The following is a 19,376-nucleotide window of genomic DNA, read 5'->3' as shown; positions in this document are numbered from 1 at the left end:
GATGCTTTGTGTAGTTTTTTTTTTTTTTCAGAATGCATTTACTTGCGGTGTCTGTGTCAGACTGACTCCAGGTCTCCCTCTTGTATCTCACCTGTGGGTGGGACATATGCAAGTACTTATACCACCACCAGATGCTTCTCAGATGCATCAGTAGGAGGCTGGATAGAAAGGGTGGAGTAGCCAGGACTAGAAACAGGTGCATTATAACTACATGCATTCATCCCACCATACTAACACACCCTGACACTGTTTTATTCATTTTAATACCGCAGTCAACTTATTGTCAATATATCTCAGACAGGGCAAATTGCAGTTATGTAGCGGCTTATGTCCTCACCTTGAACATGTCAGGATTCCATATGGGCACCAGTTCTGATCCTATCAGCTCCACTTCCCATCCAGTTCCCTGCTTGTGGCCTAGGAAAGCAGTCAAGGATGGCTCAAAGCCTTGGGACCCTGTACCCATGTGGGAGACCCAGAGGAGTATTTAGGCTCCTGGCTTCATTTTGGCAAGCACCGGCTGTTTCAGTCACTTGGGGAGTGAATCATTGGACGGAAGATCTTCCTCTCCTTCTCTCTTACTCTCTGTATATCTGACTTTGCAATAAAAATAAATAAATCTTTTTGAAAAATAAATACATCTATATTACACATACAGAAAACCTGGAGAGGAAGTTTCAATCAGCTTTGACAGTTCCATTATTTAGTTATCAAAGTTTTACCTTCTTTCTTTCATTTTTCTTTCATTTTTGCTTAAAAACTATCATCATGATCCTCAAATACAATGTAAAGCCAGCTGAGAAGTAAACAAACAACTTACTGAAGGTGTGTTGGTGTTCTCCAGCCTGGAAAGCATGTAGCAGGCTGCAGGGCTACACCTGCAAGAGAAGGTGGAGACAGGGACTTATGCATTGGTCTTGATTGTTCCTAGCCTCTTCAGTGGTTCCTACTATGCTAAGCAATGTCAACTTGGAGGCAGACACAGTGGCTGGAAAATAAAAGCCGTCAGCTTCCCTGGGCAAGAATAGTGCCTTACAAGGGACAAGAAGGCATCCTGAAAATAGTATCAATAATTTCAATAATTGACAGTGATTAAAGTAAAGTAATCATTAGGTCAATGCAAAGAATTACTTTTTATTTAAAAATAATATTACTGGGACCGGCACTGTAGCCCAGTGACTAAATTTCTCACCTGGCACATACAGGGATCCCATATGGATGCTGCTTTATATCCTGGATGCTATATTTCCCATCAAGCACCATGCTTTTGGCCTGTGAAAGCAGTCAAGGACAGAACAATACCTTTTGAGCCTGCACTGCATGGGAGACTCACAAGAAGCTGGATTCCTGGCTTCTGCTTTGGCTCAACTCCGGCCACTGTGGTGACTTGGGGAGTGAGGCAGTAGATGGAAGATCTTTCTGTCCCTGTTACTGTAAATCTGACTTTCCAATGAAAATTTTTGACAGATTAAAAAAATCATAATGTTATTGCGAAGCACTAAGTTATTTTTTCAACAAGTATTGTTCACATGAAAAATACCATTGAAAAACCATATTGTCACTAAAATATTTGTTTCAGGAAAGTAACTGCATGGTATTAAGTACTTCAATGTTTCTATATTCAAAGTAATTTTGTGTATAACTATATATGAAAATTGAATATAACATTTAATCTATAAAGTTTTCTAGTAACTGTTCCAAATGAAAGTCCCTAAGTCTTCAATGACACTCCCCAGTTCCTAAACCCTCAACAACACTTGACTTTGCCATTTCAATTGCCTCAGCCCATAGGACATCCATAAATGACAGCAACATAGTTTGAAAAATCTTTTTATTTTACCTGATTAAGTATTTACATTATGGCAACAGCAAGAGAAAACCATTAGATTCGAATGAGTGAATGTCATGATGCAGGAAGCTGGGCTGCTGTTTGGGATAGATCATATCTGATACCAACATGCCTTATTTATGCCTACTGGCCATCCAACACTTCCAATGCAGTATCCTGCTATTATGCCTGGAACACAGTGGGTGGGTTCCAAGAACCCTGTGGGAAACCTAGATGCATTCCTGTTGCTGGACTAAGCATGGCAGGGCCCTGACATCTTGAGAATGAGTCAACCCTTTCTCTCTGCAATTTGCCTTTCAAATACACATAGTATTTATAAAAATGATTACAAAGAAACATACTGCATCTAGAACAACATATTTAAATTGATTTGTGGATATATCTTGCTGAGTAATAAAGAATTACATTTCAAATTCAATTCAGAGAACTTTACAAAGACACTTCTACAACTGACATTGTTATACATATTTGGGCATTCTACTTCTTTTTTTCTCCCTTTATTTTATATTTAATTTTATGATACAATTCCATGGGCTCTGGGATTTCCCTTACTGCAATATTCTATGTTGTATGACCAGCAGTGATCTAACACACTACTCCACAACACAAGCACCAAAGGTTAGTCTTCTTGACTCATTACTACCAAAAATGTTCTTATGTACCTTAGGTATCTGACCATATTCTTTTTAATATCTCCCGCCTGATGATTCATTCCCCAAGTGACTGCAACAGCCAGTATACAATGATGTGATACCAGGAGCCAGGGAATTCTTCCAGGTCTCCCACACGAGTGCAGGATCACAAGGCTTTGGGCCGACCATGACTACTTTCCAGGCCACAAGCACGGAGCTGGATGGGAAGCCTTGCTGCTCATCCAGGATTAGTAGAAATACATATGGGATCCCTGCGTGTTCAATCTGAGGATTTTAGACTCTAGGCCAGCACCCAGAGCCCTGATTGCAGTTTTTTTTTTAATTAAATAATTTATTTTAAAACATGTTCTTCAAAAGACAAGCACATTAATGTTCCCTTTCCCCAAAAAACCCTGGACCTAAACAATCACAGTAATTCATGTCACTGATGTGTGACCATCACTTATGGTTACATTTATATTCAAATGCAAAATATCCTATGGAGGAAAATCACATTTAATGTGGATCAGAGTAAAATAATAGTAAAATAAACTTGGAAGTTTTGAAATGATTTATTGCATCCTTTTAGGTGTTAAAAAATATGTAAGAACTCACCAGCAAATTTACAAATTAAGCTCATTGTTTTTCAATTATGACCATCACCTCCATCAATTTTTAGCTATTTTTACCTTATAAAACATATTGGAGATGATCATAGTGGTAAACATTCTGCTTGGAACCACAACCCAGAGTGAATGGTTTGAATGCAAGCACCATGCCTGATTCCATTCTACCTTCCTCAACAAGGCAACCCCAGGGCATCACTGATGAAGTTCAAGTAGACATTTCAGTTATATTGAATACTTAGATTTAACACATAGCTTCTCACTACTAACAATTATTTACTTATTTATTTATTTGAAATGCAAAGAGAGCTTGCATCTGGTGGTTCATGCTGCCCACACTTACAAGAGCCAAGCTGAGTCAAGCCAAAATTATAAAGGAACTATTTTGCTACATATTTTATTATTATTATTATTATTATTATTATTATTATTATTATTATTATTTGGAAAGTCAGGTGTACAGATGAGTCAAGTCAAAGCTAGAAATGAGAAATAGCATCCATACTTCCACAGGGATAGTTAGAAACCCAGTTTGGTGGCACAGTTGTCTATCCAGGAAGTTGCTAATTAAAAGTAGCCAAATCCTGAGCTAGAAATCTTAAAACACAACATGGGTATCCATATCACTTGATAAACTTGCTGTGCTGCCATACATGCTTCATTAGCTCCCAGTTTTAACGTAATCTAATATGGGACAAGAATCTGGGTAGGAAACCAGCTTCTGAGAGTACTCTCTCTCCATGCTCTCTGTCCTGGCCTCTAAAACAAAAACACAACAAGATGGCACCAGCAGCCTGTGGTTAAGCATCCACCATCAGTGCTGTCATCTCGTATGACAATTTGGGATGCTCCGCTTACAATCCAGCTCCCTCCTAATGGCTAGGAGAGAAGTAAGAATGTTTCAAGTCCTTGAGCACCTGTGCTTATGTTGGAGGGCTAGGATAAACTCCAAGCTCTTAACTAGCACCAGCCACCTTCAGCTAGTGAGGACAGTTAGGGAGGGAACCACCAGATAGAATATACTTCTCTGTCTCTGCTACTTTCTCTGTAATGCGGCCTTTCAAATAAACATACATTTTAACAGAATATATATTTTAAAAGAAGAAGAAGAAGAAAACCAAAGAAGCCCAGTCCTCTCTGGACTTCTCCCTAATACCTTTAATACTTCCAGTTGAATGTCACTGCAAATGCGCTGCTTCTATAGAGACTCACCTACAGTGGACACTGCATATGGTGAAGATGGGAACTAGATGTCCTCAGGATCAATAAACAGCCATATCACCCATGCAGGCCCTGGGCCCATACCTCTCAGCACCACTCAGCCTGAACATGGTTCTGGCAACAGGCAACTGAGGATAGAAAAAGCAGAGATGTCATTTGCTGGCAGTCAGCAGGAGGTGGAGGTCTGGGTTCTCAGTTGCAAATGACCTGGTCATGATGCAGGAGGGAGGTACCAGTTGGAGGGTCAAATATCACTAAGTCTTCCTGCCTTGATCAAATCTTGAATTTACTTCAAATATGTCTTTTTTAATGATGGTAATTACCAGAAACCATGGTTACTGTGACTGTTTCAAAATGTCTTAGGTTCCTTTAGAAAATGATGCCAATGGACAGAAGAAACACCACGTGAAGACAATGAAAATATTGATTTTTTTTGGGTTCACGTTGGCAGCACATATACTAAAATTGGAACAATTTTTTAAACACAAAATTAATAAACCTTTATCTAGATTAAGAAAAATTAGAGCCCTGCATGGTAGACTAGTAGCTAAAGTCCTAGCCTTATAGGTGCCAAAACACCATATGGGCACTGGTTCTGATCCTGGCAGCCCTGGTTCTCATTCATCTCCCTGCTTGTGTCCTGGAAAAGTAGTCAAGGATGGCCCAAAGCCTTGGGGCCCTGGACCTGTGTGGGAGACCCAGAAGAGGTCAGAACCCCTAACTTTGGATCAGCACAGCACGGGCCATTGCGGTCACTTGGGAAGTGAATCTTTGGAAGATATTTCTGTCTGTCTCTCCTGTTCTCTCTCTCTCTCCAAATATATCTGACTTTGCAATAAAAATAAATAAATCTTTAAAACAAAATGAATCTAAAAAAAGAAAGAAAAAAGATAGTTGTGATTATTACACACTGAGAAGAGTGAGGCCTGGGAAAAGGAAGGAGGTAGAACAGGGAGCAAAGAAAGTGAGACAGAAGGAACAGGATCCAGTGTCCCATCCCAGTGTGTGGTGACTACAGCTCACAACAGGATAAGCCTATGCAGGGAACTGGAGGGAGCACCCTGTTTACTGTAAAAGCAAAGATACATGGAAAGCCTGGGCACCTGGTTTGCTCAGCTTAGGCTGTATATGTACACAAACACTGCACTGTACCTTGCGATAGTATTCATGTAAGGTGTTGATCAAAACTCTGTGAAAGTTTAAAAAATCAGAATCATCCCTTCACAGTAACAATATCTAAAAAATTTAAACTGTTTCTATCAACACAGTATAAAATACATTTAGGCCTGGCGTGGCCTAACAGCTAAAGTCCTGACCTTGAACGCATATGGACACTGGTTCTAATCCCGGCAGCTCCACTTCCCATCCAGCTCCCTGCCTGTGGCCTGGGAAAGCAGGCAAGGACGGCCCAAAATTTTGGGACCCTGCATCCCCGCATGGGAGATGCGGAGGAGGTTCCTGGCTCCTAGCTTTGGATCGGCTCAGCAACAGCTGTTGTGCTCTCTTTGGGAACGAATCATCAGATGCAAGATCTTCCCTCTCTGTCTCTCCTCCTCTCTGTATATCTGACTTTGTAATAAAAATAATAAATAGTTTTTAAAGGTTAAAAAAAATAAAACTAATCTAGTACTTTCTAAATTCTTCATTGAATTTTTGTTTTTTAAAGTATTTATTCATTTTCACTGGAAACTCAGATTTACAGAGAGGAGACAGGAAGAGAAAGACCTCTCATCCACTGGTTTACTGCCCACATGGCCACAACAGCTGGAGTTGAACTGATCTGAAGCCAGGAGCCAAGAGCTTCTTCTGGGTCTCTCCTGCAGATATAGGATCTCAAGACTTTGGGCTGTCCTCTACTGTTATCCCAGGTCACAAACAGAGAGCTGGATAGTAATTAGAGGAGCTGGGACAAGAACTTGTGCCCTTATGGGATCCTGACACATGCAAGATTAGGACGGTAGCAAATAGGCTATCATGCTGGATTCTCTCTTTTCCCAAGAAAATGTAATCTTACTTTTATTTTTTTACCTTTTATTATTTCATTTTATGATGATTTTCATAGGCCTTGGGATGTTCCTTACCTCCTCCTTTTTAACTACTTAAAAACAATTCGTTTATTTGCTTAAATGTGAAAATTACACAGCAAGAGCCACAGACTGACTGAGATCTTCCCTCCACTTGATTATTCCCCATGTGGCCACAAGAGGCAGCAAGGTCCAGTCCAAAACCAGGAACCTCAATTCTATTCAGATCCTCCACAGGGTGCAGGTGTCCACGGAACTGGGACATTTTATTCTATCTTCCAACACCTGAGAAGGAAACTACATCAGAAAGTGAACATCCCATTACAACTGATGCCTCTCACATTCTTTTCAACAAATAATAGAGAAATTGATCAAAATCCCGGCAGCTCCACTTCACATCCAGCTCCCTGCTTGTGGCCTGGGACTGTAGTTGAGGACGGCCCAGAGGCATGAGACCCTGCACCTGCGTGTGAGACCTAGAGGAAGTTCCTGGTTCCCAGTATCGGATCGGCACAGCACTGGCCGTTGTGCTCACTTGGGGAGTGAATCATCGGATGGAAGATCTTCCTCTCTGTCTCTCCTCCTCTCTGTATATCTGACTTTGTACTAAGAGTAAATAAATCTTTTTTAAAAAAATGGCATAGATGTTTGGTGCAGCTTTTCACACATAATTTTGAGGACCACATGCTTGTCTCGAGCCCTATATGCCTGTAGCTGGGCCTAGATGTGTATATCTCTGACCTTGTTCCTGGGACTACAGGTTTTCTGCAGTTTCAACACCTCACATGACTGTGACCTGTGCTCATCCTTGCAGTTTGTCATTAAAGAAATCTATCATTTGTGCCTGGCACAGTAGCCTAGTGGCTAGAAGCCTTGCCTTATACTAGCAAAGATCTCATCTGAGCAATGATTCCAGTTCTGGTTTCCCCACTTCCCATCCAGCTCCCTGCTTGTGCCCTGGGAAAGCTGTGGAGGATGGTCCAAAGCCTTGGAACTCTTACCAGCATGGAAAACCTGGAAGAAGTTCCTGGCTCCTGGGTTAGGATCAGCTCAGCTCTGGCTTGTGCAGCCACTAGGATATTCCTTGTGCCTACAGCATAAGCCAGCTGCCTGTAAAGCAACATTATACAATCTGATCAATAAGCAATATTTCCCTCCACCCTCTCCCCTCTCTCTAAGTCACACTGGGCTCCACCTACTTCTCACATCTCACTCCTTCCTTCACCCTCCTCTGTCTGAAGTTCCCTAGCTAGCTTTCCTCACTGAGAACCTGAGCGGCCACAACCACTTCTCCCCCTCCTCCGCCCTCTTCCTCTGATTGAAACTGCAGTTTTTCCAAGCTTTAAGCATTTTCCTTTCTCTTTTGTATACTTCACCCACACCCGGCCCTAATCCAGAGGGATGGGGTACAGGACAAGCTAAGTAACATCTACTGGCAAACATATCAAAATGTTACTTTGAAAGCTTGTTCAGTAACTTGCTAGAGCAGAGCCCTCCAAAAGCAATGAATATTCAACCAGAGACTTCTACACCTTCAATTTTGATTTAGGCCCTGGCATATTGGTCTAGCGGCTAAACTTTTCACCTAAAATGTAATAGAACCCCATATGGGTACTAGTTCTAATCCTTTAAGTCCTGCTTCCCATCCAGCTCCCTGCTTGTAGCCTGTGAATGCAGTTGAGGATGGCCCAAAGCCTTGGGACCATGCACCTACGTGGGAGATGTGGAAGGAGTTCCAGGCACCTAGCATCGGAATGGTGCAGTCCAACCATTGCGGTCACTTGCAGAGTGAATTATCAGACAAATCTCTGTGTTTCCTCCTCTCTGTATATTTGAGTTTGCTATAAAAATAAAATAAGTCTTTAAACATTTTTTATTTGAGATAAATATTGTCTAAATAAAAACATAAGAATAACTAGCCTCTTGTGACCTATGAACAATGTTTGTTCGTGATTAAATACAATTCTTTGCTTTTTTGTAAAACACTGATTTATTTTTATTGCTAAGTAAGATACAGAGACAGGAGGAGAATCTAATCTGTACCCTTTTATGTAAACAGATTCTGTTGCAATCAGATAATTATGCCTTCAAGGTATTCTTGACAGGCATTCAGAAATTCATAAGCTTCAAATTCTGGCACTTTATTTAACTTCTGTAGCAAGATAAATATTGGAATTAGCACTTGTTATTTTTTTTAAAGATTTTTTTATTTTTATTACAAAGTCAGATATACAGAGAGGAGGAGAGACAGACAGGAAGATCTTCCATCCGATGATTCATTCCCCAAGTGACTGCAATGGCTGATGCTGCGTCGATCCAAAGCCAGGAACCAGGAACCTGCTCTGGGTCTCCCATGTGGGTGCAGGGTCCCAAAGGTTCTTTGCCATCCTCGACTGCTTTCCCAGGCCACAGCTGGGAACTGGATGGGAAGTGGAGCTGCAGGGATTAGAACCGGTACTCATATGGGATCCCGGCGCATTCAAGGTGAGGACTTTAGCCACTAGGCCACGCTGCCAGACCCTTGGAATTAGCACCTGTAAAAATAGTTTAGGCAAGTGTGAAAGCCAAGTGCAAATGTCCTTTCCTTGCACATGCTGGGATCCCATATGGGTGTCAGTTCATGTCCTAGCTGCTCCACTTCGCTTCCACCTTCCTGCTTGTGGCCTGGGAAAGCAGTAGAGGATGGCCCGAGGCCTTGGGACCATGCACTCATATGGGAAACCTGGTGAAGGCTCCTGGCTCCTAGCTTTGGTTCATCTCAGCTGCAGTGGAGGCTGCCACTTGGGGAGTGAACCAGCAGATGGAAGACCTTCCTCCATGTTTCTTATTATCTCTGAAATCTGACTCTCTGATAGGAAGCAAATAAATCTTTAAAAAAAAATAATCTTTTTATAATGCACTTTGAAGCATGTATAAATCTCTGTGATGTTGAAATCATGTGAAACAAAAATGTGTAAATGTATAAAATATGCATTTAAATTAACTTCAAAGGGCTGAGGTAATATACACACCTATTCAATGTAAATTTTGAAAGGTTTATTGACAGGTACACTTTTAGACAAGTATGATGACTCTATATAAAGCCCAGTAAACCAACCAGAAACACAATTGTGTTGTTCTCAGTGCTGACTGAATGACTGGACTAATTCTCAACTCCAACTGAGAAGTATGCCTGTGGCTCTGACAGAACCCAGTATTAGCTAACAGCACTGCTGTGGAATCAGTCAGCACCCAGCTGGGTCGCCAGACCAGAGGCTGCCCTGCCCACACCTTACCATTGATGCTGAACAAGCAAGGCAGTGGTCCAATGATGGCCAGTCATGTGAAAGGCCAGGGGCTGGGAGGAGGGGAATCCAGGAGATCCCTGACACTGATGGAATTAGAAGTTTGGACATCCTGTTCTGGATGTAATAAGTTACATCCTAACTGTAGTTATAAGCAGCAGTCAGGCCTGGGGGCGTGGCCTAGCGGCTCAAGTCCTCACCTTGAACATGCCAGGATCCCATATGAGCACTGGTTCTAATCCCAGCCTCTCCACTTCCCATCCAGCTCCATGCTATGGCCTGGGAAAGCAGTCGAGGACGGCAAAAAGCCTTTGGGACCCTGCACCCATGTGGGAGACGCAGAGGAGGTTCCTGGTTCCTGGCTTTGGATCGACGCAGCATCAGCCATTGCAGTCACTTGGGGAGTGAATCATCGGATGGAAGATCTTCCTCTCTGTCTCTCCTCCTCTCTGTATATCTGACTTTATAAGAAAAACAAATAAATCTTTAATAACAAATAAGCAGCAGTCAAGTGAATGATTTTCACCACAGCCTCTGCCTCTTTTTGGTGCAAGGCTGTCTGCCAGTGCCACTGTCCTGGTAGCTGATTTCTCCTGGAAGGTGTCAGCGACTTCAACCCCTAGTGACCATGCCAGTCACTTCATGTGCAGGCTTGCTCATCAGCTGAGCGGCTCACCTCTAGGTTGCTGTCCATGAGTGCCATTCCAGGATAAAAGTGTTTGTGCTTAGGTCCCCAGTGACCCTAACCTGCATGCCAGCCCTTCCAGGGACAGCTGGGCTGTGCTGGCCCACAGTGAGTCTCTACAATGACCCCTCCCACAAGCCATCTGCACCACGGCCAGGTGGTCATGGCCAGCACCCCAAGTGCTCACAGCCGCTGCTGCACCTCTCCTGGTCCAGGACAGTTTTGCCAAAGTCCCCAGCACCGCTTCTCAGCCTACCCTGACACCCCACATGCTGCTCTAGGGCCAGGTTGACTTGGCCACTGCCACCCCCCCAGAGGAAGAGGTGAACCTGGTGGACATGCCTGTCACTCCAGGGTGCAGGGGCCTTGGCCATGCGCCTCTTTCCCTCCTCCCCTATGATCCTGTAGCATGTCTGCCCGGTCACAGCTCTAGTGCCAGGCGAGCTGGGGGATGATCCTGTTCACTCACACAGCCTCTCCCTGGGTCGGGTAAGCTGGGCTGGCCACTGGCCCCAGGGTTCCCATCACTACGCCCCCTGCTCCAGGGTGGAGCCAGTCTCTCCTGCATGACACTCTGCCTGCATTCCAGGGCCAGACCCACCCACCTTCACTTCCTTCTAGCACTCCTGCCCTGTCCCCTGCTGCAGGAACAGGCCTACTTGGAAGGAGACCCCTAACTTCCAGTCCTCCTGGCCCTCTGCATCCCAGGTGGCTTTGAAGGCAAACAGAATCAGTCAGCACTCCCTGCTCACCCTGCACCTCTAGCGCCCATCAGGATGGCACTCCAGTGTCAGGCCAGCGTAGATGGAGCCCACGCTCCTCTAGCCTGCCTGCTGAGTGCTCCAGAGCTTCAAGGACTAGGTCAACGATCCCCATGCATCTGGCCTTCCCACTCACTATTTCTGCTGCTCCAAGGTCAGGCAAATTCTGCCTGCAATCCACCACCACCCACCAAACACACACACACACACACACACCAAACACACACAAAAAGGCTGGCTGCTCTGCTTGCTGCAGAACCAGGTAGGCTCTGCCAGCCACCCAGCGCCCTCAGCAGGCTGCTCACCCACTTGCTGCTCCAGGAACTTGCCCTGCTCAGGCAGCTCATACACCACTGCTGAAAGGACCTGCTGATTCAGCCAGCATCCCCCGAACACCCAGTCTGCCTGCTGTCCATTTCGCCAACAACCAATCCTCTAGCCCCCTCTTCCCGGCTTGTCTGCAAGTCACTCAAGGTTCAGGTGGACTCAGCTGGTGCCTCACGCCCCTCTAGGCCTTCCTCTTTCACAGCCCCCTCCTGAGGTTCTAGGGCTAGGCCTAATCAGAGGTTGCTTCACGGGACCCAGCAAGCACGCCATCCACTCTAGGGCACGTCATCCAAGCCACCCAGGCCAGTACATCCTGCACAGCACCCTTGGCTCATAGACTAAGCAACCCTCACACTGTTTGTTCCAGGGTTAGGCAGGCTCACCTAGTGTCACACACCACACGCCCCAGCCCCCTCTCTGGGCCTTTGCCTGGGCCATATCAGACAGCATGCCACGCACCCCCCAGTCCTCCCACTGTGCCAGCTGCTCACTTAGACCACACCCTGTGAGTCCACAGACTGCCCACCATCCACTGTCTCTTCCAGGGCCATGCTGCCCTGATTGCCCTGATTGCCACTGAAAAACCAGGCTGAGGCCAGACCCAATCAGCTGCAACCCACCTGCAAGGTGCTCCAGGGCCACGTGTCCTTGAACAGTGACTCCACCCTGCCCATTGTCCACTCCTGGGCCAAGAGGGCTTAGCTGGTACCCCCATGCATGCTGGGCATGCACACTGTGTGCTCCAGGGACAAAGATCACAACAACAACCAAAGACCAAAGGCACCCACTGGCAGCTTTTCCAGGGCTGGTGCACTCTACACCCACTGTCCTCCCATCATCTACTTCAGAGCCAAGTTATCCTGGCCAGTGTCCCTGCTCCCACAGCACTGTAGTTGTCCACTTCAGGGCCGAATTGTGCTGGGGTAAGGCTGCACCTCTAACACGCTCCCTCCATTGCCACACTTGCCCATCCAGGGCCAGACTTGGTGAGCCAGCGCCAGTGCACCTCTAGCCCAAGCGCACTGTCCCACTGTCCACCACCTGTTGCCGAGAGCCAGTCAGGCTCAGTCAGTGATCCTGTTCCCTCAGCACTGGGTCCCTTCTGCCAGCCACCCTGCATGCCTTGAGTCCCCCACCCCACAACATGCCCACCCTGTTACCTTAATTATCCATCAAGTGGTGTGTCCCACATCCAGAGCCTGAAAGGCAGCCCCAACATTCAACTCTAGCCTGTCTGCCCATGAGGACTTCCTGCTGCCCCAGGGCAAGGTGGGCTAGAGTTGCAAGTCATTTGAAGCATAACACTGCAGCAACAACCTTGTTTTTTTTCTCACATGACACAGTTTTCATACAAACACCTCTAGCTTGCAAAGCAGGATTTATTTCATAAGAGGAAGGAAAATAATTGCAGCACTAGTGGCAGGACGGGGCTCCAAAGGAGGAAAGCCCTGAAGAAAATGGTAGAAATGGTGTCTTTTATGCACCGTCGAGGGAAGGGTTTCACATGAGTCACCCTAACGAAACAGAGAATGAAACTTATTCGCAATGGACAGTAATGTCTACCACCTTGCCCAGAAAAAAGAGGTCAGACTTGTGGCTTCTTTCTTGTGGCTAGGGTAGGCAGCCAGTTCAGGGTCACCAGCTTGAAAGACACAGCCCCCACTCCATCTAGGCTTTCCCTTCTGCCCACCTGGGACACTCATCTATCATCACCTGGAACCTGAGAGGGGGAGGTATTGCATTGCTGTGTAACCACACCCCCTCACAAACCCCAATAAAGGCTCCTGAATGGGTGTGGCTCACTTTCTTGGTCATGTGCTTCCATTGCTCCAACACTCTGACTCTAGATCTGCCCAGAACCTGCTTGCTCTCTTGATTCCTGCAGACAATCTCTGAGGACAGGTAGCCCCTGTGCATGGCCCCTGTATGTCTGTATTCCTCATTTTCTTTTCACTCTTTGAGCATGGCAGTGAAGATGTTAATTCTAAGATGCATTGTATTACTAACTTGTCTACTTTCCAGAGTTCCAGGAGAGGTGAGGCTTAGCAGTAATGGAATGTGGACAGAGAAGGCAGGGAAATGTGTCTGCAGCCTTGTAAGTGTGTCCAGGCTGTTCACTGTATGTGTCTTAGGATAACTTATATTGCTGGGGAAGCTGGGACACACTAGCCTGCTTTGACCTGTAGCAGTGGGAAGGCTATGGGGGCGGGCAGGCTAGAAATGAGTGTTGTGGGGCTGAGCCCTCCTGGCCCTGGAGGAGATTCTAGGCAGGCTAGGGGTGTGGGAGATGACACTGGAGGGTCTGGTGAGGTAGTAGAGTGGGCATATTGTGGGGCAGGGGACTCAAGGCGTGCAGGCTGGGGCTGCAGGGTCACTGGCAGAAGGGGCCAATCCCTGGAGTTTCTGGCAAGCACACTGCCTGTTGAGGGAGCGGGATCACTGGCTGCCCTTCTTTTTCCTCTCCTCCCTGCAATTCAGTCTGGCCCTGAAATGGAGGACTACAGTGCTCCGGGAGCAGGAACACTGGCCAGGATGACTTGGCTATGAAGCAGATGGCAGGAAGAGAGGGGCTCACAGTGCACCTGCTTGTCTAGCTTGTCCCTGAGATAACGGCCAGTGGGGGCCTTGGGCTCCGGCCCTACTGCCATGACCCACTGGCTCTGAAACGCATGATGCGTGTACTGGGGGCACATGTGGATACCAACCAAGCAGCACATGGGGCTGAGCGGCCTGCCAGCTAGGGCTGAGGGGTGCACTGGCCTAAGTGGCTTGGATGATGTGGCCCTGGAGCAGAGGGAGTGCATGCTCAGGGATGTGAAGTGCTGTCTGAACAGGCCTGGCCCTAGATCAGCAGAAGAGGGCAATGGTGAGATTGGGTTAGAGGTGTGTGGCGCACCAATTGAGCCCACCTGATCCTGGAGTGGCTTACAGGCAAGCTAGGAAAGAGGGGTGGGATTAAGGGGAGCAGGGTTGTAAATGGAGTACACGCATGTTAGGCTGGGGGCTCGGGGGATACTAGCTAAAGGTGCTATGTGGTGCCTGGCAGGGCAAGCCAACCTTGCTCTGGAGTGGCAGGTGGGCAAAGAGCCTGTTGGAGGTGCAAGATGACTGGCAGAGTCCACCTGGTTTTACAGCAGCAAGTGGAACAGCTGGGCAGGTGTGCTGGGCTCTTGGGCATAGTGGGCCTGGCCCTGGAGCAGTGGGAGGCCTAAAGATATAGGGGTCATCAGACTGGCCCTTTTGGCTCTGGAGCAGGTGGCAAGTGGGCAAAGGGAGCGGGGGCACCATCCAAGCTGGCTAGGCCCTGGAGTGGCCATCCTGGGGCATGTTAGAGGTGCAAGATAGGAGGCAAGCACTGGCTGATTCTACCTGCTCTTGAGATACCTGCAGCAAGGAGGGTCAAGTGGGCTAGAGACAAGGTGTCTGTCTCCAAGCAAGCCTGTCCCTGCAGCAGGGGACAAGGCAGGAGTGCTAGGGGAAGTGTAGGTGCTGGGTGGGGGGAGGCTCTGGCATTGGAATGCACATGGAGTGTGGTACATGAAGACTGGGGTCCATGTACTCTGGCCCAGGAGGCCTGGTTCCATCCTGGACAACAGGTCATTGTGTAGGGTGGGGTGGTGGTGCAGGGGAGGTAGAACCAGCACAGGCTACTGAGCGTGACAGTGGCTGGTGGGCAAGAGGTTGTCTGAAGAACTAGATGGCCGAATTGGCCTGGCCATAAAGCTGTGGACTGGGCGGGTGTGCTACAGGATCATTGGGGATGTAGGCAGGGGGTGGGCGCAGCCTAACAGCCTGGGCCTGGATCCAGTGCCAGCAGGTTGGCGGAGTATACCTGCTGTGGGACAGGTTGCTGTGGCAAAGATGACCTAGCCCTAGAACAGCCTGCAGAGTGACAGGGTGGGCGGAGAAGTGGGTCAGGGGACGCCGGCAGAGCTGTCTTGAAGCAGGCGAGGGTGGCTGTGAGCACATGGGGTGCTGACTGAGACCACCTGGCCCTGGTGCAGTGAGCTTATGGGAGGGGGCATGCTAGAGACTCACTGTGGGGCAGCACAGCCCAGCTGGGCCTGGAAGAGCTGGCATGCGGGTTAGGGTTGTTGGGGACGCTATCAGAACCTCATAAGCCTGCAGTGGCATGCGGGACAGGCTGGCCTCAGATGCAACTCACAGTGGCTCAGTAGACAGGCCTGCATCCCTGCCTAAGTGAGCAAACTGGAAATCAAAGCACCAGGACATGACAGAGAATGAGCTCTGGGAAGCAGCCTGTTTACACTTCCCAGGGAGACCCACACTCAGTAGCTTCCCCATGTTCCCAGGCCTTGGGGATCACTTTCACTGAGGACACAGTGCACAAGGGGGGTCACTGAATTGACTGAGAATCCTCAGCAGCCATAAATGTGACAGTGTGGACCTGCGAACTCCTCATAGCCTGCAGTGTCTCCTCCAGCATAGAGCTCTCTGCTGCAACCACACATTTAAGATCAAGTGAAGGCTGTGGCCTCTGTGATTTTTTTTTTTTTAATACCAGATGTGTTATGTTTGCTTAATACCAATTTGCCACCAACAAGTCATTACAGAACAATTCAGTTATTTCATCATCTGCAATTAATAGAGGCCTCAGGGTCAATGCTCTATCTCTATACACAGATGCAGGTTAATGTTAGTGAACAGCAGGTGTCAGCTCTTTTGGGTCTTTTGTCCCCTTTAAGAAGTTATGTAGGGGGCCCAGCGCAATATCCTAGCAGTTAAAATCCTCCCCCCTGCATGGGCCGGGATCCCATGTAGGTGCCGGTTTTAATCTCAACGACCCTCCTTTCCATTCAACTCCCTGCCTGTGGCCTGGGGAAGCAGTGCAGCACAGACCAAAGCCTTGGGAACCTGCACCTATGTGGGAGACCCAGAAGAGGCTCTGAGCTCCTGGCTTTGGAATGGCGCAGATCAGGCCTTTGCAGTCCCTTCAGGAGTAAAGCAATGAACAGAAGATCTTCATCTCTGTCTCTCCTCTCTGTGTATCTGCTTTCAAAAACAAAACAAAAAAATAATAGTAAAATGATATTTTTAAAAAGACTCTTATCCCAGACATTGAGCACAAATGATACTAACTTTTTAGTAAACAAATCAAATACACTCACATGTTTTATTACCCTTTCTGCCACCAGAATTAGACCACTGCAAATATTCCCAGAAATAACTTATGAAACCAGTCACAAAAATGCTCACAAATTGAGAAGTGTGTAGGCCACCAAAATTTCACCTTCACAAAGATTCTTTGTTGGTACAAATTATCCTCTGACTAAACCAACTTGTGGCTGCAAAATGAAACTGCTGTGTATCCCAAGCTCACTATCCTAGGATTTACCTGGGCCTTTGCCAAGGTTTTACTCCCTAGGTAGCCAAGGCTGAGAGAATGCAGACTGCATCAATCATTTCTCTAGATGACATTAATATGTCACCAAGGAATGGAGCTCTGGATGGGCAAAGAATATATTAATGCTCCGAGGGGCTATCTATATAAAACAAATGGACCACTATAGACGCTCTCCAGTTTTAGGGCATCAGCTGCCACTCTGAATGGTAACCCCCAATCTACTGCTCTCTTTCAGGGGGAATGAGTGAGCCAGAGGATAAGATACTCATGTTTGTTTGTTACCAAGTGTTTTGAAACTGAGGAAAACAAAAAGAATATATTGAGGAACCTGTTAATGTTTGAATGGAGGGTCAAAGTTGAGGAGTTTCTAACAGCTTCATTTAGTATTTTTCTTATTTACTGGGCAGTTTTTTTCATCCACTCTCTCACTTCCCACATGCCTGCCACAGCCACAAGACCAAAAATAAGTCAGGTTGTACACACTGCTACCCAAGCCACTGTCTCTGCCTCCCAGCCTGGGCAGTAGCTGCACCCTGCATTTGCACAGAACTGAAACCCAGGCATTCTGATGGAGACACAGGAGTCCCAATGTCATCTTAACCACTGTCACACTGTGCTGTGTCAGGTGGGCATTCATTACTTTTCTCCCATGCCTATTGTTCACAATAAACAGTTCTTCTAAAGACCTAGTGATTATTTTGTGAGACAGAAAAAAAAGAAAGAAATCAAGAATTTACTGAATTGTATCTTGGAGGACATAGTGACTCCTCTTGGGAGTTTTCAGGGCAGAGAGCAGCACTTGGCATTGAGGCAAGAGTTCTGGACATTCAGAGATTTATTCCCTGCCTTAATGCTCTCTGCTGAGCCTGATTTATTCTCTCTACAACTCATGGGGTCATTTAATCCCAATTGTGAGAACTTAAGCGAATGGGTGACAACATAACAGAAGCCATCAGGATAAATCAGTAGTGCTGCCTTAACAGCTCCTTCTTCAGCTTTTTCTAGAGATGCCCCTTTGCGTGAGTCCCCGTGCACTCCCTTGGCTTGTCTACAAGGTCGCTGTGCCACCCCAGGCCTCTGCCAAGCACAACGCCAGCACCACATGCTGCCCCTCAACCTTGCAGCACAACTCGGAGGAAAACAAGGCTGTTTGTTCTAACTGCTGGAGTCTGTGCTGCTCTGGTGTCAGCAACAAGAAAACTGCCCCAGACCCTTAGGAGGAGCTTCACTGAGGACTGAGCTGGGGGCTCGAGACGCTGTGGCTCAAATCAGGAAAATCAGGGCAAAATAGAAAACAAATCATGCCCAACCTAAAGGTTGAACTGTCCTGGGCACTCCCCCCTCCTCACTGCACAATGGGTTCAACTGGGAGGCCTAGTGTTCAAGGTCAGTGCTGCAGAGTGAGGACCCCAAGGGCCCCCTCCTGGCCCCCGCCAGCCCCGGGGCCTCAGGAGATGCTCTCACACACTCACCCTTCCCAGCTTCTCACGAGTCGGGGGTCCTGCAGAGGCTCCTGCGGGGAGGGAGCTCACAGGGCAGCACTGGCTCAGCCACCTGCACCTCTCCACCAGCACAACCAGCAACGTGGTTATGGCGGCATCCACAACAACCTCCCGCCTAGTTTCACAGGGCTACCTGCGTGCGCCTGATTGGACCGCTCTCACGACTACGCATGACGTCACAATGCGCAGCCAATCACAATCACCAAGCAAGAAAGGCAGTCAGCTAGGATTCTGGAGGGAAGGGAGTGAGGGGCGGGGCTCCACCTCAGGCTGGAAGGGGCCTCCTCTCTTGCAGCTTGAGTCTTCCAACAGCAGGGGCCGCTGTTGCCTCTCACATCAGTCCACCTCAGATACACCTCACTGAATATTCCATAGCTTTGGGACTTTTCTTCACATTGGCATTTTTACCTAGTAGTTTATTTTTTAAAAGCAGATCTGTGCCCGGCGAGGTGCCCTGGAAGCTAAAGTCCTTGCCTTGAACACAGCAGAATCCTGTATGGGTTTCGGTTCTAATCCCAGCCCATCCTGCCTGCCCATCCTGCTCCCTGATTGTGCCATGGGAAAGCAATTTGAGCACGGCCCAAAGCCTTGGGATCTGGAGGATTTTCCTGGATTCTGGCTTTGGATCGGCCCAGCTCCCGCCGATGTGATCACTTGGGGAGTGAATCAATGGACAGAATATATTCCTCTCTGTCTTTGCTCCACACTGTATATCTTACTTTGCAATGAAAATAAGTAAATTTTTAAGAAATATATATAACTGAAGAATATTAGAAAATATGATATAAATTAATCTTTTCAGTCTCATTTCTCTGACTGTTGTTCAGTTTCTGGTCTGTATTTTTTGTTTTCATAGTGTTCGTTATCTGTTTCTTATTAGTACATAGCAACTTGATCGCATATATTGATCTCCTGTCCAGAAATCTAGCTTGATTCTCTCATCATTTAAAGTTCGATTTTCCAACAAAAGGCCCGTTAGTGTACATTGATAGTATTGTGGCTTAAAACATGAACATTCTGTACTAATTTCTTTTCTGTGTTTAATTTTCTGATTACACATTCACAGCAATATATAAGAGACAAACCGAGAAGAGGGCTTG

At 47.0% G+C, this 19,376-nt stretch overlaps 1 protein-coding gene and 1 long non-coding RNA gene across 2 annotated transcripts in view; one reads left to right on the top strand and one right to left on the bottom strand.

Moving 5' to 3' along the window:
- The window catches only part of LOC131481177 (uncharacterized), a 42,025-nt gene extending 23,638 nt beyond the window's left edge, over positions 1 to 18,387 (bottom strand). The window contains exons 1-2 of the long non-coding RNA XR_009246114.1: positions 18,247 to 18,387; positions 821 to 878 (exon numbers count right to left, since the gene is read on the bottom strand). This is a non-coding gene — a long non-coding RNA (uncharacterized LOC131481177). The remainder of the gene's footprint in view (positions 1 to 820; positions 879 to 18,246) is intronic.
- LOC131481127 (zinc finger protein 570-like) overlaps positions 1 to 19,376 on the top strand; it is a gene marked incomplete at its 3' end in the record, with an annotated part of 533,548 nt that overhangs the window by 81,978 nt on the left and 432,194 nt on the right. The gene's annotated exons all lie outside the window — the stretch shown is intronic.

The sequence above is a fragment of the Ochotona princeps genome, chromosome 9, assembly GCF_030435755.1.
Source record: "Ochotona princeps isolate mOchPri1 chromosome 9, mOchPri1.hap1, whole genome shotgun sequence".
Lineage (NCBI taxonomy): Eukaryota > Metazoa > Chordata > Mammalia > Lagomorpha > Ochotonidae > Ochotona > Ochotona princeps.
This window is presented reverse-complemented; position numbering and strand designations above follow the sequence as displayed.